Source organism: Dendrobates tinctorius, unplaced genomic scaffold (genome assembly GCF_039654945.1).
Source record: "Dendrobates tinctorius isolate UK_male_01 unplaced genomic scaffold, ASM3965494v1 ptg000059l, whole genome shotgun sequence".
Taxonomy (NCBI): domain Eukaryota; kingdom Metazoa; phylum Chordata; class Amphibia; order Anura; family Dendrobatidae; genus Dendrobates; species Dendrobates tinctorius.
This window is the reverse complement of record NW_027361727.1, coordinates 5537877-5559278: the sequence shown is the minus strand read 5'-3', so window position 1 is coordinate 5559278 and position 21402 is coordinate 5537877. Positions and strand designations below refer to the sequence as shown.

Sequence of the window (21402 nt, the reverse complement as noted above, 5' to 3'; positions counted from 1 at the left end):
AGGACCAATAAATCTTGGCTTAAATTTTGGTGATGCAACCTTCATAGGAATATTCTTAGACGACAACCAAACCATATCGCCCACTTTAAACCGGGGACCAATGGTCCTATGCCGGTTGGAAAATCGCTGGGCCTTTTCCTGAGAGTGACAACTTATCCACCACTTGGTCATATATCTGCTGCATTCTCTCAACCACAGTGTCCACACCTGGGCAGGACAAAGATTCCACTTGCCCTGAAGAGTATCGAGGATGAAACCCAAAATTACAGAAAAAGGGTGACATCAAAGTGGCAGAACTAGCTCTATTGTTCAGCGCGAATTCGGCCAAGGGCAAAAATGAGACCCAATCATCCTGATCAGCAGATATAAAACATCTTAGAACAAACCAGACCTTGGAGTCTTATTTGTCTGTCCATTGGTCTGGGGATGAAACGCGGAGGAGAAGGATAACTGAATTCCCAGACTGGAACAAAAGGCTTTCCAGAATCTGGAAACAAACTGAACTCCTCTGTCGGACACAATGTTCTCAGGAATCCCATGTAACCGAACCACCTGTTGTAAAAACAAGGGCACAAACTCAGCGGAAGATGGCAACTTTGGGAGTGGTACAAGATGGACCATCTTCGAAAATCTATCACAAATCACCCAGATAAGTCATTCTCTGAGAGACAGGAAGATCAGAAATAAAATCCATTGAGATATGGGTCCATGGCCTCTTGGGCACCGGCAGGGGCATCAGCAACCCACTAGAACAAGAACAGGGTTTAGACTGAAGTCCCACAGGACTGTACAAAATTCCTGACATCACGAGATAAGACAGGCCACCAAAAAGACCGACTCACCAAATCTCTGGTACCAAAAATACCTGGATGACCAGCCAATGCGGAGCAATGAATTTCAGACATCACTCTCTCCACTGGTCAGGAACATACAATTTTCCTATAGGGCAACGCTCAGGTTTATCCTCCTGAAATTCCTCCAGGGCGTGTCTCAAATCGGACGAAATGGCAGAAAGCACTACCCCCTCACCTAGGATGGTAGTAGGCTGGTTACACTAAGAGAATCGGCAAAGAAACTCCTAGAAAGGGAGTCTGCCTTTACATTCTTAGTCCCCGGAAGAAAAGAGACCACAAAATTAAAACGCGTGAAAAGCAAGGCCCATCTAGCCTGTCTAGGATTCAAGCGTTTGGCCGACTCCAGATAAATCAAATTCTTGTGATCGGTGAGGACCACAACTTGATGTCTAGCTCCCTCCAAACAATGTCTCCACTCCTCAAATGCCCATTTCATGGCCAACAATTCCCGATTCCCCACGTCATAGTTGCGTTCAGATGGGGAAAACTTTCGAGAAAAGAAGGCACAGGGATTCATCTTAGAAGTCACAGGGTCATTTTGGGACAAAACAGCTCCTGCACCAATCTCAGAAGCACCAACCTCCACCTGAAATGGATGTGAGACATCAGGTTGCCGTAAAACCGGAGCTGAAGTAAATCTGCGCTTAAGCTCCTGAAATGCTGAGACAGCCTCAGGAGACCAAATCAGCACAACAGCACCCTTCTTGGTCAGATCAGTCAGTGGTTTGACAATACCAGAAAAATTACCTATAAATTTACGATAGAAATTAGCAAAACCCAAAAACTTCTGGAGGGACTTCAAAGAAGTAGGCTAAACCTAACCATAAATGGCCTGTACCTTGGCCGGGTCCATTTCAATAGTCGATGGAGACAAGCTAAATCCCAAAAATGAAATCCTCTGTACACCAAAGAGGCATTTCGATCCCTTAACAAACAGGGAATTCTCCCTCAAAATCTGGAACACAGTCCGGACGTGTTCCACATGAGAATCCCAATCACTAGAAAAGATCAAAATATCATCCAGATAGATGATCAAAAACTTATCCACAAAGTCATGGAAAATATCATTCACAAAGGACTGGAAGACAGAAGGGGCATTAGTGAGCCCAAAAGGCATCACCAGGTACTCAAAATGTCCCTCCGGAGTATTAAACGCCGTCTTCCATTCATCCCCGTGCTTGATGTGAATAAGATTATACGCCCCCCCCTGAGGTCAAGCTTAGTAAACTAGCAGGTACAACTCTGGAGAATAAATCAGACATCAGAGGTAACGGGTACTGATATTTAACCGTCATCTTAAGGGAACGATAATCAATACACGGTCTTAATGAACCATCTTTCTTGGCCACAAAAAAAACCAGCACCTAAAGGTGACGAGGATGGTCTAATATGACCCTTCTCCAACGACTCCTTAATATAGGATCGCATAGCATCATGTTCAGGTACTGATAAGTTGAAAAGCTGACCCTTGGGAAATTTATACCCAGGCATCAACTCAATTGCACAGTCATAACTCCTATGAGGAGGCAAAGATGCAGACTTACTCTCACTAAATACATCAGAAAAATCGGCCAGATAATCAGGAATATCATGAGACTGAGGAGAGGTGGAGAAAACAGGAGCGTCCCTAAGAACACACTGACAACCCCAACTCACCACAGACCCAGATTTCCAATCAAAACTGGATTATGAGTTTGCAACCAGGGAAAACCCAGAACAATAGTATTATGCAGCACCAAAAATTTACAATTTTCTTGGTGGTCTGGGGTAACTCGCATTGTCACCTGGGTCCAAAACTGAGGTTTATTCTCCGCCAAAGGAGTAGCATCAATACCCCTCAATGGAATAGGCGCCCGCAGAGGCGTCACGGAAAAACCACAACGTTTAGCAAAGTCCAAATCCATCAGATTCAACGCTGCCTCTGAATCCACAAAAGCCTTAGTGGAAAACGTGGATAAGGAGCAGATCAGAGTAATTGCCAAAAGGAACTTGGGTTGTACACTGCCCACAGCAAATGTGTGTGCAAAATGTTTCTCTCATTTAGGGCAGACAGAAATAGTATGAGAGGCATATCCACAGAAAAAATACAGCTTATTACACCTTCTAAACTCCTGACGTTGCGCCCTAGACAAAACCCCATCACATTGCATAGGTTCAGACGTTTGTTCAAAAGGTGGCAGCGCCTTCCGTGTAGTTTTACGTTCACGTAAACGCCGATCAACTTGAATGGCTGATGACATAGAATCATCCAGACCAGAGGGAACAGGAAATCCCACCATAACATCTTTTACGGTCTCTAATAAACCCTTCCGAAAGAGCTGCCAATGCACCATCATTCCATGTAGTAAGGGCCGCCCACTTTCGGAATTTTTGACAGTGTAACTCTGCGGAATCCTGACCCTGGTTTAATGCCAACAGGGTTCTCTCAGCTTGATCAACAGCATTAGGTTCATCATACAACAACCCCAAGGCTTGAAAAAATGCATCCACATTAGTCAGAATAGGATTTTCAGGTGTCAGAGAAAAAGCCCAATCCTGGGGATCGCCGCGCAGCAAGGAGATGACAATTTTAACCTGCTGCGCAGAGCTCCCCGATGAGTTAGGCTTCAAGGCAAGAAATAATTTACAATTATTCTTAAAATTCAGAAATTTAGACTGATCCCCAGAAAACACATCAGGAGTAGGGATCTTAGGTTCAGCAGCATGTGACTAAATGAGGTAGGTGGAAATTCCCTTCACTTCAGCAGCAAGTTGCTCCACACGATCAGACAATTGCTTAATCTCCATTAGGGAAAAAAAAAATCCTCCTACGGCCCCAGAGAAAGAGGAAAAAATACATATATAAAAAAAATTCTGACACTTTTTTTTTTTTTTACAACTTTTTCCTGCTTTTGAGTACCCTAGAATCTGTGGTATCGCTGGTGATTCTGTTATGAATGGGTCACCGAAGAGGCAAAAAACCTAAACAAGCTAAGCCCCAGAAAAACCAGAGAGGCTGGTAACTATAGATGTAGCAAATTGGTATAATATTTAAAATATAACCTTTAATTGATTCCTTTAAAAACATATATTAAACACAGAGATACAAAACGAATATAACCATGTGCCAAAGTGCAATTGTGCAGTGCTCTATTAAAAACAAACCGTGTTGTACTTTCCAGGTATCATATGGCCCAGGACAATGCCTTATTATTATATGTCCAGGTGTCCCCTCATACCTAGAATCTAAGACCATATGACCCTTAAGTATTTGTAGTTATGTATAGACCAGGCCTTTATGTCGTAAATAATATTGTTACTTTTATAGACATATACATCCGGCCCATATACAATAGCTCAACATATATACAGCGTCGGTTAAATGCATCAGGATATATAACACCTCATATAAGCATAGTGTAACCATTTCATAATACCACTATAGATACTGAGACCGCTGTACTTATCTTTAACGCTTCTGTAAATAACAGATGACCGGGTAGGGTCCGTCTATTTTAAATATTATACCAATTTGCTACATCTATTGATCTGATATTGGTTTGAGATACCCCCGCTATATAGTTAGGCTGGTAACTATGCAGATTGCAGATCCCTGATCCTAACCACACAACTAGCAGCAGCCGTGGAGCGGACCTACGATGAACCTAGACGCCTCGTCACGGCCGGAGGACTAAATAAGCCTAAAGCAAGAAAAGGGGAAAACACTGCCCCAGAGCAGACCCGAAAGGAATAGACAGCCCCCACACGTATTGACAGTGAAACAAGATGAAAACACAAACACAGGCAGGAAAATAGGCTGAGCAAACTATGGGGCCCAAACTAACTAGAAAGGAAAGGAAAGACACTGTCTGCAATCTGCCCAAAACCATACAAAATAATGTCCAACACTTCTGATAACAAAATTAACCCTGGATTCAGTAGACTTCTCCCACTATATCAGCACTCTGAAATATTCTGAGACAGAGCAAAAAGAGGCCAATCTAATAAGGGACAAAAAGCAAATTGGCAAATACAGATAAATCAGAGTGGAAATTCAGCACAGCCCCAGCCGGGGCTGGCTGACCACACAAAAAACTGAATGGAACAACAAAATCAAGTGTGAACATTAGCAGAAAAACTTAGCTTGAGCTGACTGGAACAGAGCTGAGAACCAAGACCTGACAAGCAGAAGGAATCACCAGCACCAGAGTAGCGCGTCGGCTGTCTTAATCTCTACTGATTAAATCAGTCTCACTACCTCCTGTTACCACCAGAGGGAGCCTGGAAGAGAATTCACAACTGGTAGACCAGAAAATGAACTCACAACACAAACCCTAGGTATTCTCCAATCATTGGGGTGGATCCCGAATATAGGAAAGTCGCAGATCCAACCCTCCCAGGAGGTAAAATTCTTGGGAATCCTCCTAGATTCAAAGAAACAAATGTCCTTCCTCCCGGAGGAACATCAGGGGTCCATAATATCAAGGATCTCGAGCTTCAGGAAACAGAGGTCCCCCGACCCTCAGGTCAGCCATGTCCATACTGGGGTCAATGACCTCCTGCATCCAGTCGGTGCCTTGGGCACAGGCCCACTCCAGAATACTCCAGTCCCATATCTTAGGGAACTGGAACAGAGATCACACCTGCCTGAACAAGAGTCCTTACCCCAGGAAGAGTGAAAGCTTCACTAGCATGGTGGATAGATCACAAAAACCTGTGTAGGGGAGTCAGCTGGTTCCAGATCCCCTTGGTCACGGTAACGTCAAACGCCAGCAAGAAGGGCTGGGGAGCCGTAGTGTCCCGACAACCATTCCAGGGGTTGTGGAGCCAGAAAGTGAGTACAAAATCCTCAAACTTCAGGGTACTGAAAGCGGTGGAGGAGGCTCTCCTGGCAGCAAGACACCTAGTCCAGGGCCAGCATATCAGTCTACTCAGTCAACATAACAGTGGCCCATCTCAGGCACCAAGGTGGCACAAGATCCAGCAGTCGAGAGCCTTTCGGTCTGAATATTTTGCTGGGCCAAAAGACACCTCCGTTCTCTAACAGCAGTCCACCTAAAGGGTACCTCCAATCTTCAGGCAGATTTCCTAAGCAGAAAATCCATCCAGCCTGACGAGTGTAGCCTGAACGAAAGGATCTTTCAGAAGCTGGTCAACAGATGGGGCCTCACGGAGGAGGACTTACTAGCCTCAAGAGAGAATGTTCAAGTGAGAAACTACTTCTCCCTGAACACCGGGGACAGATCCCTGGGGGTAGATGCCTTTGCCCACAAATGGAGGTTTCGTCTGGCATATGCCTTCCCGCCAGTTCCGATCCTTGCCGCAACCCTGAGGAAAATCCGGGAGGATCGAACCCCAACCATCCTAGTAGCTCCGCTATGGCCAAAGAGGAGCTGGTTCTCTAATTACAGAGCTACAGGTAGACGGGCCATTCCTCCTACCCCTGGAAGACTACCTTCTCTTGCAGGGCCCTCTACATCACCCAAACCTCCGGGGAATGAAGTTAGCGGCCTGGTTACTGAAACCCAGATCTTGAGGGCCAAGGGGCTATCAGAGGCAGTAATTAAAACCCTTCAGAAGTCTAGGAAACCGGTCACCATTGCCATATATAACAAAATATGGAAGAAGTTCTCCTCCTGGTGTCTGCCAGATTTGCCTGACCCAGGAAACCCTAACATTTCCAGCATCCTGGATTTCTTACAGAGGGGTCTTAAACTAGGCCTAAAGCCTAGCACACAAAGTACAGGTATCAGCATTAAGCTCTATGTTTGACTGTGACTTGGCCAACCACAGGTGGATAAGAAGATTCATGACATCAGCCACTAGACTACATCCAAAGAAGCTAGTCGCCATTCCACCATGGGACTTGAATGTGGTACTTACGGGACTCAATCACCCTTTGAGCCCTTGGCATCCTGTACTTCTCAGTTCCTCTCCTGTAAGGTGGCCTTCCTTATAGCAATAACCTCGGCAAGGCGAATAGGAGAGCTCCAAGCTCTCTCAATCAGGGAACCCTACCTAACCATTAGAGATGATTCCATAGTTCTCTCCCTTGATCCATCGTTCCTACCAAAGGTTGTGTCTGACTTCCATAGATCACAGAATATAATATTTCCCTCATTCTGTCAAAACCCAGCGAACCCTAAAGAAGAGGTGTTTCATACGCTGGATGTAAGGCGCATAATTCTCCACTACCTGTAGTGTACCAAACCCTATAGTCGACCACAACCTATTCGTCCATACGTCTGGTCCAAACAAAGGAAAGAAGGTGGCAAAGAACATCATTGCCAATTGGATTAAGAAAGCCATCTCTGAAGCATACTTAGCGCAGAACATCACACCCCCTATGGGGATCAAAGTGCATTCAATGTGATCTACCTCTACTTCATGGGCTGAGAGGGCAGGCAGGCGCATCTTCAGAGCAGATTTGTAAGGCAGCAACCTGGTCCTTCTTACATACTTTCACTAAACACTACAGGTTGGACCTTGTGTCCAACAGGGATTTAGTCTTTGGCTGAAAAGTTCTTCAGGCCGTTGTCCTCTCCTAGTGCAGTATAGGTTGTTATGCCTCCTAAGCTGTCGTGGAAGGTTGCTAGAGAAAATAGAATTAGAATTACCGGTAATTCGGTTTCTAGAAACCTTCCACGACACCACTATTTCCCTCCCTGCATTCTTGGACAAAATTATGAGAATCTTAAGGTAACCGGTGCCATGGTGATTTGGTTATAAGTCACTGGTGAGAGGGAGGTGGGAGGGACCTTTTAACCTCTCGTGCTTCCTGTCCCCCATTAGGGCGTGGAGACAACCTCCTATGCTGTCGTGGAAGGTTTCTAGAAACCGAATTAACGGTAAGTCTAATTCTATGTTCTATCCTTTTGCATACCTGTGGTTTATTCGGGTCCAGCATTTTCCCGCTTTGCAGGGAATTCTGACAGGTGTAATGGGCAACTCATTAGTCATACTAGCATCTGTATGATTACAATATGCTCACTTAATGTTAGAGGCCTAAACAGCCCTCATAAAAGATCTTATATGTGGAAAGAGGCGGTCGCAGCTAAATGTGAGGTGTTTTGTGCCCAGGAGATGCACTTATTGAAGAGACTCCCACAGACTGTCTCATCGACACTTTCCATATGTGGTCCAATCTAATTTCTCGAAAAGAAAGAGAGGGGTGATGTTAGCTATCAAGGGGTCTGTTGCTTTCTCCTCGACTTATCTAGAACTTGACCCTGCAGGTTGATACCTCATACAAGTGGGCACCATAAATAATGTTTTATATGCTATAGCCGTCATTTATGCTCCAAACCAAGCGCAGACTAGATTTATCAAAAAATTAACTAGAATCAATAAGGTTAAACAGGGCCACGTAATCATGTGGGGATTTTAATTGTGTTTTTGATAGTTCTCTGGACTCTTCTTCATGCATGCGAGAAGGACTTTACCTACTTTTCACAGGTACATCACTCCTACTCCCAGATAGACCTATTCTTGGTTAGCAGGTCTCTCCTTAATATTGTCAACTCATCAGAAATAGGTATAATAATTTGGTCGGATCACGCCCCCATAGAGATGTCTATTTGGGAAGAATCTGAGTGCCCCCTTTACTCCCCGTGGAAGATGAACCCCTTTATTCTAAAAACCACCCATTTAGTGGCACAAACAAAAGTAGCTCTTAAAGAATACTTTGAGCTCAATGCAGACTCGGTCACTAATTACTTCCATGTATGGAATGCCCATAAAGCATTTATCAGGGGCCACTTTATTAAAATAGGCCATATTCTTAAAAAGCAAAGGGAAAAACGGTTATCAGACCTTGCAGCATCGATCAGTTCACTGGAATACATGAATAAAAGAGCCCCATCCTCTGCCCAAATGTGTAAACTACGTGATCTCTGACTGGAATTGCGGGAATTACTCTTACACAATTATGAAAAAAAATCTTATGACCACCAAAGCCCATTACTACTCCCAAATTATAAAGCGGGTAAACTGCTAGCATTCAGAGTGAAAATTTAAACTTCTAAAACTAAGATCCCCTTTTTGAGGAACTTATCTCCCGATTCTAAGGTATACACTCCTCGGGAAATCGCCAGTGAATTTAAGGTTACTATGCTTCTTTGTATAACTTAGATCCAAGAGCAGACCTCCATGGCCCAAGAGCCCAATACAAATCTGTTTTTGTCAAGCATTAATCTCCCAACTCTTGCACCAGACCAGTTAGAAATCTTAAACGAACCTTTGACGGAGACTGAATAGACCAAAGTGATTAACGCTCTCCCAGAGGAAAAGGCCCCAGGCCCAGACGGTCTTACAAACTTGTACTATAAAGCTTGCCAGGAGACCTTTGTCCCACACTTATGCAAAACCCTACAATTAGCAGCAAATGAAGGGAGCTTCCCAAAAGAAATGCTGACAGCTACTGTGATCACACTCCCAAAACAGGGGAAGCCACCGGAGGTGCCCCAAAACTTCCGCCTGATTTCATTGTTAAACACTGATGTCAAAATTTATGCTAAGTGTATTGCTCTGAGATTGGCGCCTATCATTCCTTCCCTTATTAACCCAGACCAGGCTGGTTTTGTGCAAGGGCGGACTGCAGCTGACAACACCAGGAAAGTAATTGATTTGATAGATGTAATAAATAGAAGGGGAACACCAGCGGTGGTAGTGGCCTTAGACGCCGAGAAGGCATTCGACCGAGTGAGATGGTCGTTTGTCTTCTCGGTTCTGGAGCGTATGGGATTTGGGGGTCGGGTGCTGACTGCTATTAAAGCTCTGTATTCTCCTCCGTCAGTCAGGGTTTTTGTGAATGATACTGGGTTGCCCCTCACACCCAGGGCAGTGGGGTACTCTGTACCGGGCCGGTGTCAGGGGGAATGTGTGTCACAGCAGCGGTGACCCAGTCCGTGGCCCTGGGCGCCGAATATCAAAGTCAGTGATGTTAATGGTGTAATAGTTTATTTGGATTGTTCGTGACGCCACCCGTGGTGTTTGGCAAGTAAAATGTTGAGCCAACGCTGCATGCAGATCCCCTGGGACTGATGGTGTGGTGCAGCAAAGATGGTGGAGCTGTAGTCCCACGGCAGTGTAGGTGCAATGGATGAGGAGAGGCGCAGAATGGTGTAGATGTTGTTACCCAGATGTAGCGGTGCTGGAATAACTGGAGGACACTAGTATGCGGTTCCAAAGCTTTACTCACTGTTTGCAGTTCACACAAATGCCTGCCTCCTCACTGTGTTCTTCAGGTCAGGGACCCAGCCAACCTCCAGGCAGGATAGGATTCTCCCCTCCACACTCCGCCAATATGTACCTTACTGAACGACTCCTGCAATGTGCCTTTAGGTGCGAAGCACTCCAGTACTTAGTTACCCTGGAATGCCTCTCTCTAGGTGTTCCTAGTCTTTACTTGTATGACAGACAGCTGTAGCCTGCTTCGGGGACTCCTCTCTGCGTCCCTGCTCTCTATTCAGTTGCTGTTGTGTCCCAAGTCTATGATGTCGTTAGTGGCTCACTACTCCACCAATGTCTGTTGCCGGACATAAAGATCCAATCAACCTCGGGGACCGGGCCCCGGCCTTTGCGCTCTGGACTGGAAGGGTTCTCTCTTTCTTAACCTGCTTCCCACCGTCCTTCTATTCTCCTTCGTTCCGATCTGTTCTATCTCTCTTATGGAATCTGTAGTCTCCAGTCTACGTCTCTTTCCTTCTGTTCCTTTCCCGTGCCAGCTGGCTCAGGTCACTGAGGCAGCTGCAGCACTCCTTCCTCCATCCCTCTTCCAGGGATCCTCACTCCTGTCTGAGTGACTTCCTCTCTCCACTGACCTTCTGTAAGACTGACCTAATGACTGACTTGAAATCCTACACCTTCCCTCTCTTTTATATCTAACTCCACCTGCCTCCCCAGCACCTCTCGTGTTACGAAGCCAGGGACCACAAAAGGCAACCTATGACCTTTCCAGCATAAAGCATGGATTGGTCCCTGCTGAACTATCCTGTGTGTTTGGTGCAAGTGTTGGAATGTGAAAGGGAGTTCCCAGCCTACCTGGATGGTGGGGTACCACACCTTAGGAGAAGGTGAAGTACCTCTGTGGCGACTGAAGCCTCAGGGGGGCCACAATACCATGTCAGAGACATTCCCCATTACAAATGGCACTAGGCAGGGGTGTCCTCTCTCCCCCCTAGTGTTCATTTTAGCTTTAGAACCACTTGCCCAAGCAATCAGACAAAGTCCAGATATCTGGGGCATAGAGGTGGGGAAACAATCTCATTGCATCATGTTGTATGCTGATGATGTGATATTGACGTTAGCATGCCCCCTGGAGTCTTTGCCGACAGCTCTAGAGATTATTGAAAAATTTGGCCTCCTATCTTAAGCCCGTTACACACAGCGAGATCGCTAGCAATATGGCTGAAACGTCACAGGTTTTGTGACGCAGCAGCCATATCGGTATGTCTGATACTTACCTGCGACCGGCTCCCCCGCTGGTTATCGCTGATCGCGCGAGAACGTCCTGGACCATTTCTCGTCGGGCGCTTCCTGTGGCGCCGACGAGCGACGCGTGGACGTGGGCGGGAGGACGTCAGGATCGCCGCGTCTGACAGGTAAGTAGCGACCCCCGACCGCTGCTATGTCGCTGGTGAGATCTGCCTGTGTGGCAGCTCACTAGCGACCACTTAGCGATGCACCAGCGATCCATATCGTTGTCGGGATCGCTGGTGCATCACTTAGTGTAACGGTACCCTTACTACAAAATTAATGAGAATAAATCTCAAATTCTACCCCTTAACATACCATTACCGCAGTTGAAACGCCTTAAGGCCATTGAGGATGGACTGGCAGATGGAGCAAATTTCATACCTGGGAACGTTGGTAACATCATCCTCCACTAATTTGTACAAAGCCAATTACCTCCCCCTACTAGCAGATATTGAGAATGAGATGAGCAGACTCCAGAAATTTGAAGTCTCCTGGGTGGGTCATATTGCACTGTTTAAGATGTTATTACTGCCCAAAATGTTATATTTATTTCGCACGGTGCCGATATCACCTCTGAAGGTGTTTTTTCAATGTTCTCATAAGTTTCTGAACGCCTTCATCTGGGGAGGAAAGCAGCCTCGGTTGTCGAGACATTTGTTGCAACGCGCATAGCCAGTGAGGTGTGGGACTCCCTAATGTGAACAATTACTATATAGCAACTCAGCCAGTTGAAGAACTGGTGGAATCGCGACCCCCCCCCCCCCCAAGTAGGTGGTCCCAAATAGAGGCACATTTTGCACCCTCACACGATCTCAGGGCAGTGCTATGGGCAGCTCTGGTTGACCCACGAAACCTGGGGGCCCTCCTTCCACTGACTAAGCACTCCCTGTCTAATTGGCTTCAGGTTCACTCCTCCACTCAGACACACATTCCTGCATTTCCTCTCGAGGCACCTCTAGAACTTCTGGAGGTGTTATCAGGGGACCTTGACCTGTAGATAGGCGGGATCACGGTATTAAGCGATATAGCTGAAGATCGCACTCTTTACCTTTTGCCCAGTTGAAAAACAGATTTGGCTTGATCTTTAAAGACCATTTCTCATATCTCCGGGTGCAATACATTTTAAAGAAATATCTAAACTTCCCATATAGGGTTAATAGTGATATTATTAGGACCCTCTCATCTTCCTCATCCCTAGATATGGGCTTGAGATCCCTTTATGATTCCTTGGGACATAAGAGCAGATTTGTAAAATCTATACCCTTCATATCTTGGGAAAAAGACCTCGGTAAAGCCATACCTGCCAAGGACTGGTTAAGAACAATTAAATTGGCAGGACGGACGTTTAGATGTGCGTCCCACTTTGAATCACACTTTAAGCTGATACTCTGCTGGTATTTTACTTCCGTGAAGCTCCATTCCATGTTTCCCAACACCTCACACCTATGTTGGCGAAACTGTAATCAGGTGGGGTCCTTATATCCAGGGCCGGACTGGGACTAAAATTCAGCCCTGGCATTTGAAGTTACACAGGCTCACTAGTCACATGGTGACTATATAATATCTTTGTACACTTGTAGATTACAAGAAGTGAGAGGAGATTAACACGACTATATAACATGTAGTCACAGCTGTGCCCAGTATTTCAGCTCAGTCCTATTTATTGCTTTTTGTTGCAGTACTCCTCCCAAAGCTCTGTCCCCTTTTGTACGCATGGTGACAGAATTCCTGGCGGAACTGCTATCCATTGGGCAACCAGACCCCCTGGTCATAGCTGCCCCTATCATACCTCCCAACTGTTGAAGGGCAAGAGGGACAAAAACAGCAGCGCGCGCAGCTGCAAATTTTAGGCCACGCCCCGGCCACATCCATTTTGCAACTAGTCGCACCCATTTAGCACTGCTGATCACACTGACTGAGGGCACAGTGGCTGGCATTATGGGCACACTGACTGGCACTAAGGAAGAGAGAAAGCAGAGAGAGAGAAAAAAGAGAAAGAAAGGAGCGAGAGAGGGGGGAAAGAGAGAACAGAGAAAGAAAGTAGTAAAGAAAAGAGAACGAACAGAGAGAAAGAAAGAGGGGAAAGAAAATGAGGGAAAGACAGAATAGAGAATGAGAAAGAACAGAGAAAGAAAAAGAGAAAGAAATAAAGATTCTATAAAGATACTATAGCAGCCTGGCTCCCATTGTAGTGCCCACCTGAGCCTCCCGGTGCAGGACATATCATGATCCGCTCACATGGCCAGCATGCCCGATTCCAAGGCGATCCTGCTGTCGGAGGAGGACACGGTGATGGATCTGAAGCATTCCTGGTTCCGTCACAATCTCCTCGAGAAATTAATCTCATTTCCGGTCAGCTTCCAGCACATCACTTCAGGTGGAACGTCATGTGTGTTTTAAAATGCTCCTCGGGGCGCCGCCATGTACTCCTGTGTCCGCGGGAAAGGCCGGCTTTGTATGCTCCGTACACCTCGTACACGCGCGGCTCCGCTCCGTACACCTCGTACACGAGCGGCTCCGCTCCGTACACCTCGTACACGCGCGGCTCCGCTCCGTACACCTCGTACACGCGCGGCTCCGCTACATCTACCCTGTAAACCCCTCCTGACCCCACACATACTTACCTCATCCAGCACCATGACAACAGCACAGCAGAGTCTTGTAGACACCAAGAGGCAAGGCTGAGCGCACAGGACCTGTGATGAGGTCACATGAGGGGCGGAGTCAGGGGTCACATGGTCAGGGGTCTGGACAAAGGCTCCTGATCATGTGACCACTGACTCCTCCCCTCCTGTGACCTCATCACAGGTCCTGTGAACAGAGAAGGCAAGCGACGCTGTGAGTGGCTGCGGGGGGGTCTCATGCTACGGTGAGGATGGGGTGCGTGGGGGGGCGTGGCGGCTTATCTCCCTGCAGTGCGGGAGGGTTGGAAACTATAACCGCCGTGCCTGCGGGCATGGCGGAAAGAGCAACAACCAGGCCAGTGGCCGCATCAGCTGGCAAGCGGCCAGATAATCGGGCGCTGCCGCCCACGGCCCACATGACAGCGGCCCAGCGGGAAAATGCCCGGTTGGTTATATTACCAATCCGGGCCTGCTTATATCATATATATTTTGGGATTGTCCACTTATAACTTCTTTGTGGGATCACGCATTTAGACTTACAGTATTTCACTTGTAGTGGGACAGATCGTCCAGCCGTCTCCCGAGGTGGCGCTCCTCCTCTTAAATATACATGCATTCCCCCCGTGCTCTAGAGTGGTAACGGCTCATATTGTGTTAACGACAAGACCCCTATTAGCTAAACAGTGGAAAAAAGATGTTATTCCTAAGAAAGAGGCCATAGCTCAAGTAGTTAATACCACGTTTATTTTTGAAAAAATGCTAGCCCACAAAAATAACGCCTTACAGAAGTTCACCAGGGATTGGCAGGCTTGGGAAGCCACACAGTTAGCGAGTCACAGTTGAACCAGTCAAATAAAGGTTGGGGGAGGGCCCTGGGTGGGAGAGGGTTAAGACCGGAGCTCTTTGTTTATACTGCAATGGTTGCATAATTACACATTTGTTACTTTGACCTGTGCTGTACATTTGTGATAATGCTGTATTATAGTATTTTCAATAAAAACGAATTTTTTTTAAAAAAGAATGCATAAACAAGAATACTAATGTCTCCTTTTGTAAGCAGTTATATAACTTTTTTATCTTAACAAAAACACGAAAAGATTCTAGCAAAAATTAAAGAGAATTTTCTTTATTAATCAATTAAAATACAAACACCAAACAATAAATAGACAAAATTACAACAATAAGAAGAGGACCTCCTACGGGGAGTGGTACAAAAATAAGCTGCCCACTAAGGGATCAAAACAGTATGAACATAAGTAAATAGAGACACTATGCATCATTCACTGCACCTGCCCAATGCTAGACTTATGGTGCCAAGTGCAATGCAAACACAGACCTACTGTATTTTACAGGGGACTAAATCGTCCTATATTAATATCATAGCCATGATAGTTAGTCCATGTTACAAGAACAAGAAAAAACATGAGGTTGAAACAAGTTATCCATTGGATTATTAATATAACTGCAAATGAAACCAAAGGACAAACAGCAATGGTGAAATGCATATGTTTAAAAGTACATCACCTGAATAGGTCATTCTGAATGAAGTCCCATAGTGGAAAGAAGGAACAGCCGTACCGCCCCAACCCGCACCTTAAGGCTATGTGCACACGTAGTTTTAGGTGCTGGGGATTTGTCCCCGTGGATTTGGGAAAACCCCAGGTCAAAATACCTGTGGTTTTGCCCTGCGGTTTCACACCTCACAATGGTGAAGGTGTGAAACCGCAGTGGAATCCGCACAAAGAATTGACATGCTGCGGATTGTAACCCGCAGCAAATCCGCATGGAAAAATCCGCAGCATGTGCACAGCGTTTTTGGTTTTACCATTGCAAAGAATGGTACTGTACAACGCAGCAGAAACTGCTACGGACCCGCAGGGCCAGAAACGCTGCGGATCTGCAGCGGAATCCGCACCGTGTGCACATTGCCTAAGTCTAGCATTGGGCATGTGCAGTGAATGATGCATAGTGTCTCTATTTACTTATGTTCATACTTTCGATCCCTTAGTGGGCAGCTTATTTTTGTACCACTCCCCGTAGGAGATCCTTTTTCTTTATTGTTGTCATTTTGTCTATTTATTGTTTGGTGGTTGTATTTTAATTGATTAATAAAGAATATTTTTAAATTTTGCTAGAATCTTTTCGTGTTTTTGTTAAGCAGTTAAAAAAAGTTATATACGGTAACTGCTTACAAAATGAGGCATTGTTATGGTTGAACTGTCTAGCACCCGATACGATCAAAAATTTGGGACATATGTTAAATAAAACAAATACATCTGCTCGTTATGGGGTTAATGAAAAAGGAACAGGTCTGTGAGAGCCAGAGTTGTTGATGGGTGATCAAATATTTCATGCAATAAAATGCAATTTATTTATTTTAAAATCATACAATGTAATTATTTTTACCGTATTTATTTTTTTTTAAACTCTGTATCTCACAGGTGAAGCGTGCCTACGATAAAACTTGCAGACCTCTCCATTCTTTGTATCAGATACTTATTTTCCCCCACTGTATGCCCAGGTCCATAAAGCAACTCCTACTTGGTTGTCATTTATGAATGACTTTACCCTCTAACCCCAGGGAGAAAAGGGGAGGAAGATAGTGTTAAGATATGAGAATTGTCTGTGGGATGAGTACAATCATGGGATGGAATTTAAGCAATTTAACTAAGGACAAATCAAGCCACGGAGTAGCCATTAAAGGGATATTTATAAAGTTTTGCTTCTTCCAGACCAAGGCTTTCCCCTTACTATTGACCTATGTTGTTTAATAGGGCTGTTCAGAATGACTTTTCTATGTCTGACTGCCAGCAGAAAAAAAAGCAGCATACACTATTCTCTTCTGAGTCTTGCATGAGACTTGCCCATTCTAGTCTATGGGTGTGTAAAACAAAAAAAAATTGGATCCCAAACGAAATTGATACATTTATTTTACAATCCTAGGAAACTATTTAATAATGTAGATGTATGAAAATAGATCTCACATGAATGTCACACTTGCGTAAAAAAACCACACAGATAATGAAAATATATTAAAATAGTCTGAGTTTTCTTAAAGAAACTTTAACATTTTTTCATACGCTCATCTGCAGCCGGCATAAGGACAAAGAGAGACTGGGATGCTTATATGCAACTAAAAGATCTAGGACTCAGTTGGAATTGCCAAAAGGTTCATGTTAAAGCTGCTTAAGGTAGCATAGTCTCCTCATTTCAAGGGTGCATAATAAAAAATATCCTTTTGTGCACCTACTAATAAGGCACCTTCATAGCCTTAGAAATATTGATTATTATAGGAGTTGTCCCATATCTATGGGATAGGCGATAAATGTATGATCACCTAAGCTCTCCTATGTGAATAGAGAGCTTGTGAACATTTACGACTACCAGACTTACAGAAAGAGGTGATCAGTGGTCACACAGTGGATGTCCCTGTGTAAATTGCACATTTTTTTAGAAAGGGAGAAATCCTCTCCATGTAAACAGAACAAAGTTACCAATCATTCAAAACAGCCTTATTGTGAAGACAGGGGTGGGTCAGCAGGCGCCTTGGTCTGCTAGCCGGAACCGCATAGAGCAAGGATCGTCCTGCTGAATGCCCGCTCTCCTTTTAATGTGGGCATAACACTACTCGGACAACACAGGTTGAAGGTAAAACAGTGTGACAATGCTTTATTGAATCACAAAACAGGAATATAATACGTAGAACAGTCCCAACAAAATACACCAAGAAGGTGCACATTCCAGAGTCTCACCCTTCTGATGACCCGCCGGGATAATAGCAGCTGTTACTTCAGAGCTCCCAGGGTCGACTACCCCACCTGTGGCGCGCACACAGAGGAGGTAACAACAAGCATAGGAAGATGACAGTCCGTTCAGGTACAAGGCCAGTTGACTGGAGGGTCACAACCTCACTTCTCCAAACATCTCCATGGAGCCAGGCGACTAGTGGGTCCCAATCCTGGCTTTCTCCAAACGTATCCATGGTTCAATGATGGTCAATGGATCAGATCTGCATTCTTCCAACCAGGGCCGAGGTCCTCTAGGTTGTTTCCTGTAGAATGATAGATCCAGGTCCCTCGTGATGGAGCCATGATGTAATGGCAGCAGTCCTGTATGGTCCCCTGGATGTTTGGATGTCTTGGCAGAATCTCTGGCTGTCATTCTCTGTCTCTCTATAGAGGCATGTAACCTTTCTATACTTAACAAGTGTCCTTCATCCAGTATTGACAGAATGGATATGAGATCACGTAGCATTACTTGATGATTTATTCTATTTGCATAGTTTTTCCTCCTCTGTTTTCAAAGTCACTAAACTATCTAGCTTACACAGTGCATATACAAAAAAACCTGACCAGCACCTCCTAAGTGTGAATAGGTGCAAGCTGCAGTGACTGCAAAACATGTATGTAAAAGGCTCAGCAGCACCCTGTGAATGCCAAGACATATGATGTCAATGTAAATAACTTCCAAACGCTCTGTCCCTCAGCAAGATGTACTTACAAAAGTGAAGGTTCTTAGCGCATGATTTGGCCAATTCATGTGTGCCCGTCAACAGCGGCAAGGTGACACTTCTCTGACGGGTCCTGCCTAAACCCTTCCATATCCTACTATATATGCATGCCACTTTCTGGTTAAAAAACCTACAATAATGGACAAACATCTCTCCTGGGCTGCAAGCCTACAATTTGAATGGGCAAGTAGAACTGGTTGTGAACACCTGCAGGTTAATGGGAGGCATGCAAGTGTCAGAGCAGAGGGAGTCACCCCCCCAAAAAAAATAGCTATACAAAAAAACCTGACCAGCACCTCCTAAGTGTCAATAGGTGCAAGCTGCAGTGACTGCAAAACATGTATGAAAAAGGCACAGGAGCACCCTGTGTAGGCCAAGACATATGATGTCAATGGAAATAACTTCCAAACGCTCTGTCCCTCAGCAAGATGTATTTACAAAGTCACTAACTATCTAACTTACACAGTGCACAATTACCATATCAGTAAACATCTTTCATCAATGATAAGAGCACAATGTTATATGAAAATATTACAGGCTTACACAAGCAAAAGTCTGTTTTGTTTTTTTTTCCAACACCTAAAAATAAAAGCCAAATTACAGATAAGTCTATTCTTCTTGGCTTGTTAATAATAGTCGCCTGGTTAATTAAGACACAATGCTGTGTCTTCACACTTTATTTACATGAAAACTTTATAAACTAGTTTTCCTATGCATACTTGTCAAAAATGTCTTGTCTTGTGTTACATGGACTGCAAATCCACTGATGCACTTTTTGTTCAAAAGATGGGTACGACTGAATCTCATTGGGAAGGCAAAGGTACTACAAAATGTACACTCAAGTGGATCCCTTGGAGTATGATGCTTTTTTTATGTCATCGAGTTATATATCCTACACAACAACATAACATTATTCATCCATCCTGGACTCGGAACAAGCTTTCTCTGTGTCACCATAAAAAGATTTTAACTGTGCAATGGCAGCATGACAAAATCTCTGACTACCCACACATTTGTAAAGCAAAACCATACGACAGCTGACCATCGTGGTGGGAGGACTTTTGGATGCATGTATCCAACCACATCAACTGGCCGTACCCTTAGACTGCATTCATTTAAAAAAAACTGCAGCAAAAAAATGCACCACAGCTTTATACTAGATGATTCACAGGCTCTGGGTATCATCACTATGGGGGAGGAAAGAGCTAAATATTGCTACTTGAGGGGCTCTGGATGTGTCTCATGCTTCCTTCACTTAGCTAAATGTAGTCATATTCAGCAGTGACGTGTTACTCCACTCTCTCTGGCTTATCTTTTAATCCCTTTAGGACCTTGGATATATAGGTTATGGAATCTTATGCATGTTGCTAGCTTGCCATTTCTTGATTTGACAATGTCTTGTGTTTTTAGTACTTTGTCCTTACAGTAATTTTAACTGCTGGCAATCCCTGTGTGTTTGACAACATAGAAAGTTCTGATCTGCAAAAGGGAGTGAAAAAAGTAGGTTATCAGGAAGGTGTTAGAAGCAAAGTCCCCTTTACACAGGATGATGGGGATCAGATCATAAAAGCTCTTGTTCACAAGCAAAATGATAATTTGTCGACTGATCTTTTATGGTTTATTTGGGATGAATAAATCATATTACTAATTGTTGTGTCCAAATTTGTATTGGGTCCTGTAAATGACTTGTTACACATATGGGCAGAAATCTACCTGTGTAAATTCATCTTAATGCAACCCCTATACATTAGTAACAGAGGCACAACTACAAGAGATCCAGGGGTTGCAATTGCACAGTCCCTGAAGCCTATGGGGCTCACAAAGTCTTGTGTGCCTAGATAAAAAGACCAAGCTATTAAAGGGAACCTTTAAAGACTTGCAATAATTTGGGGCACCGTTGGAACGTTTTGCATCGGGGCCCATGAGCTTCAAGTCACGCCACTAATAAGTAATGTATAGTCATGGTACCTAATATCTGGTGGTATGCTGCCACTGCCTCTGTCAGACTAGCACCCATTTTCTTCTATTAAATAGCAGTTTAAGAGGTACGGGCAGAGTCATGGGAAGTCTGAATGATGCCTTCCTTGCCTACAGATTGACATTTGATAGAACAGTGCCAATGACAACGATGTTGTGTCCATGCCAGGTCACATACATGGCACGGGCAGCGTAACAGAGGACATTATCATATATTAGAGATGTATAGTCAAATTTAATGTCAGAGGTGGAAGATCGTTTTGTTATATTATGATCCCCAAAAATGTATGCAAAAAATTGCCAAAAAGGTACAAAGTTTTACATGATCCAAAACATTTAAGTACAGCATAAGGTCACAAATAGAGAAAAAAAAGAGTACAATAATTACAAATGATCTTGGACTGGCCCACAGGTGGACAGGAGAATCCTCAGATAGGAGACCGAACCCTGTGAAGAATTGCTAATGAGTAGTGCCTTATACTTGATTCACAACTTGCATAAAAAGCTATCATCTAATCATTCATTAAACAAGCTAGCCAAGTTATTACATAGAAGCAAAAGTAAATTTGTGTATTGTGGTCAGATTATTTTTGCTTGTACCTGAACAGTGGGCCCAAAGAATCAGTTACTAGTGGGCTATTGCGAACGAAGTATGACACAGAATGCAAATATATAGGTAATAGTTTACAATCAAGAGCTACATAATATCAATTCTGACTAACTACAATGAGCAAAGAAATGACAAGCAAATAGAATAATTATATTAAATTGCCCAATAGTTCAAAGAAACCACAAGTAGCTGTAACAAAAAGCAGACAATGTGGGCTGTGATAGTGTAGGAAGATGGACCGGGCCGGTGGTACCTTTCTTGCGTCGGTTCTGGAACTATTGATGCTGTCGCCATTGTTGCCGAGGGGAAAGCTTTCTGGCCCGGACGGACCTTTGCACTCGATTGTAAGGGGCATGACATAAAAGGAAAGGT

At 44.5% G+C, this 21402-nt stretch overlaps 1 protein-coding gene across 6 annotated transcripts in view; it reads left to right on the top strand.

Moving 5' to 3' along the window:
- Window positions 1–21402, top strand: part of LOC141092314 (alpha-1,6-mannosyl-glycoprotein 4-beta-N-acetylglucosaminyltransferase-like) — a 101742-nt gene that overhangs the window by 62869 nt on the left and 17471 nt on the right. The window lies entirely within an intron of this gene.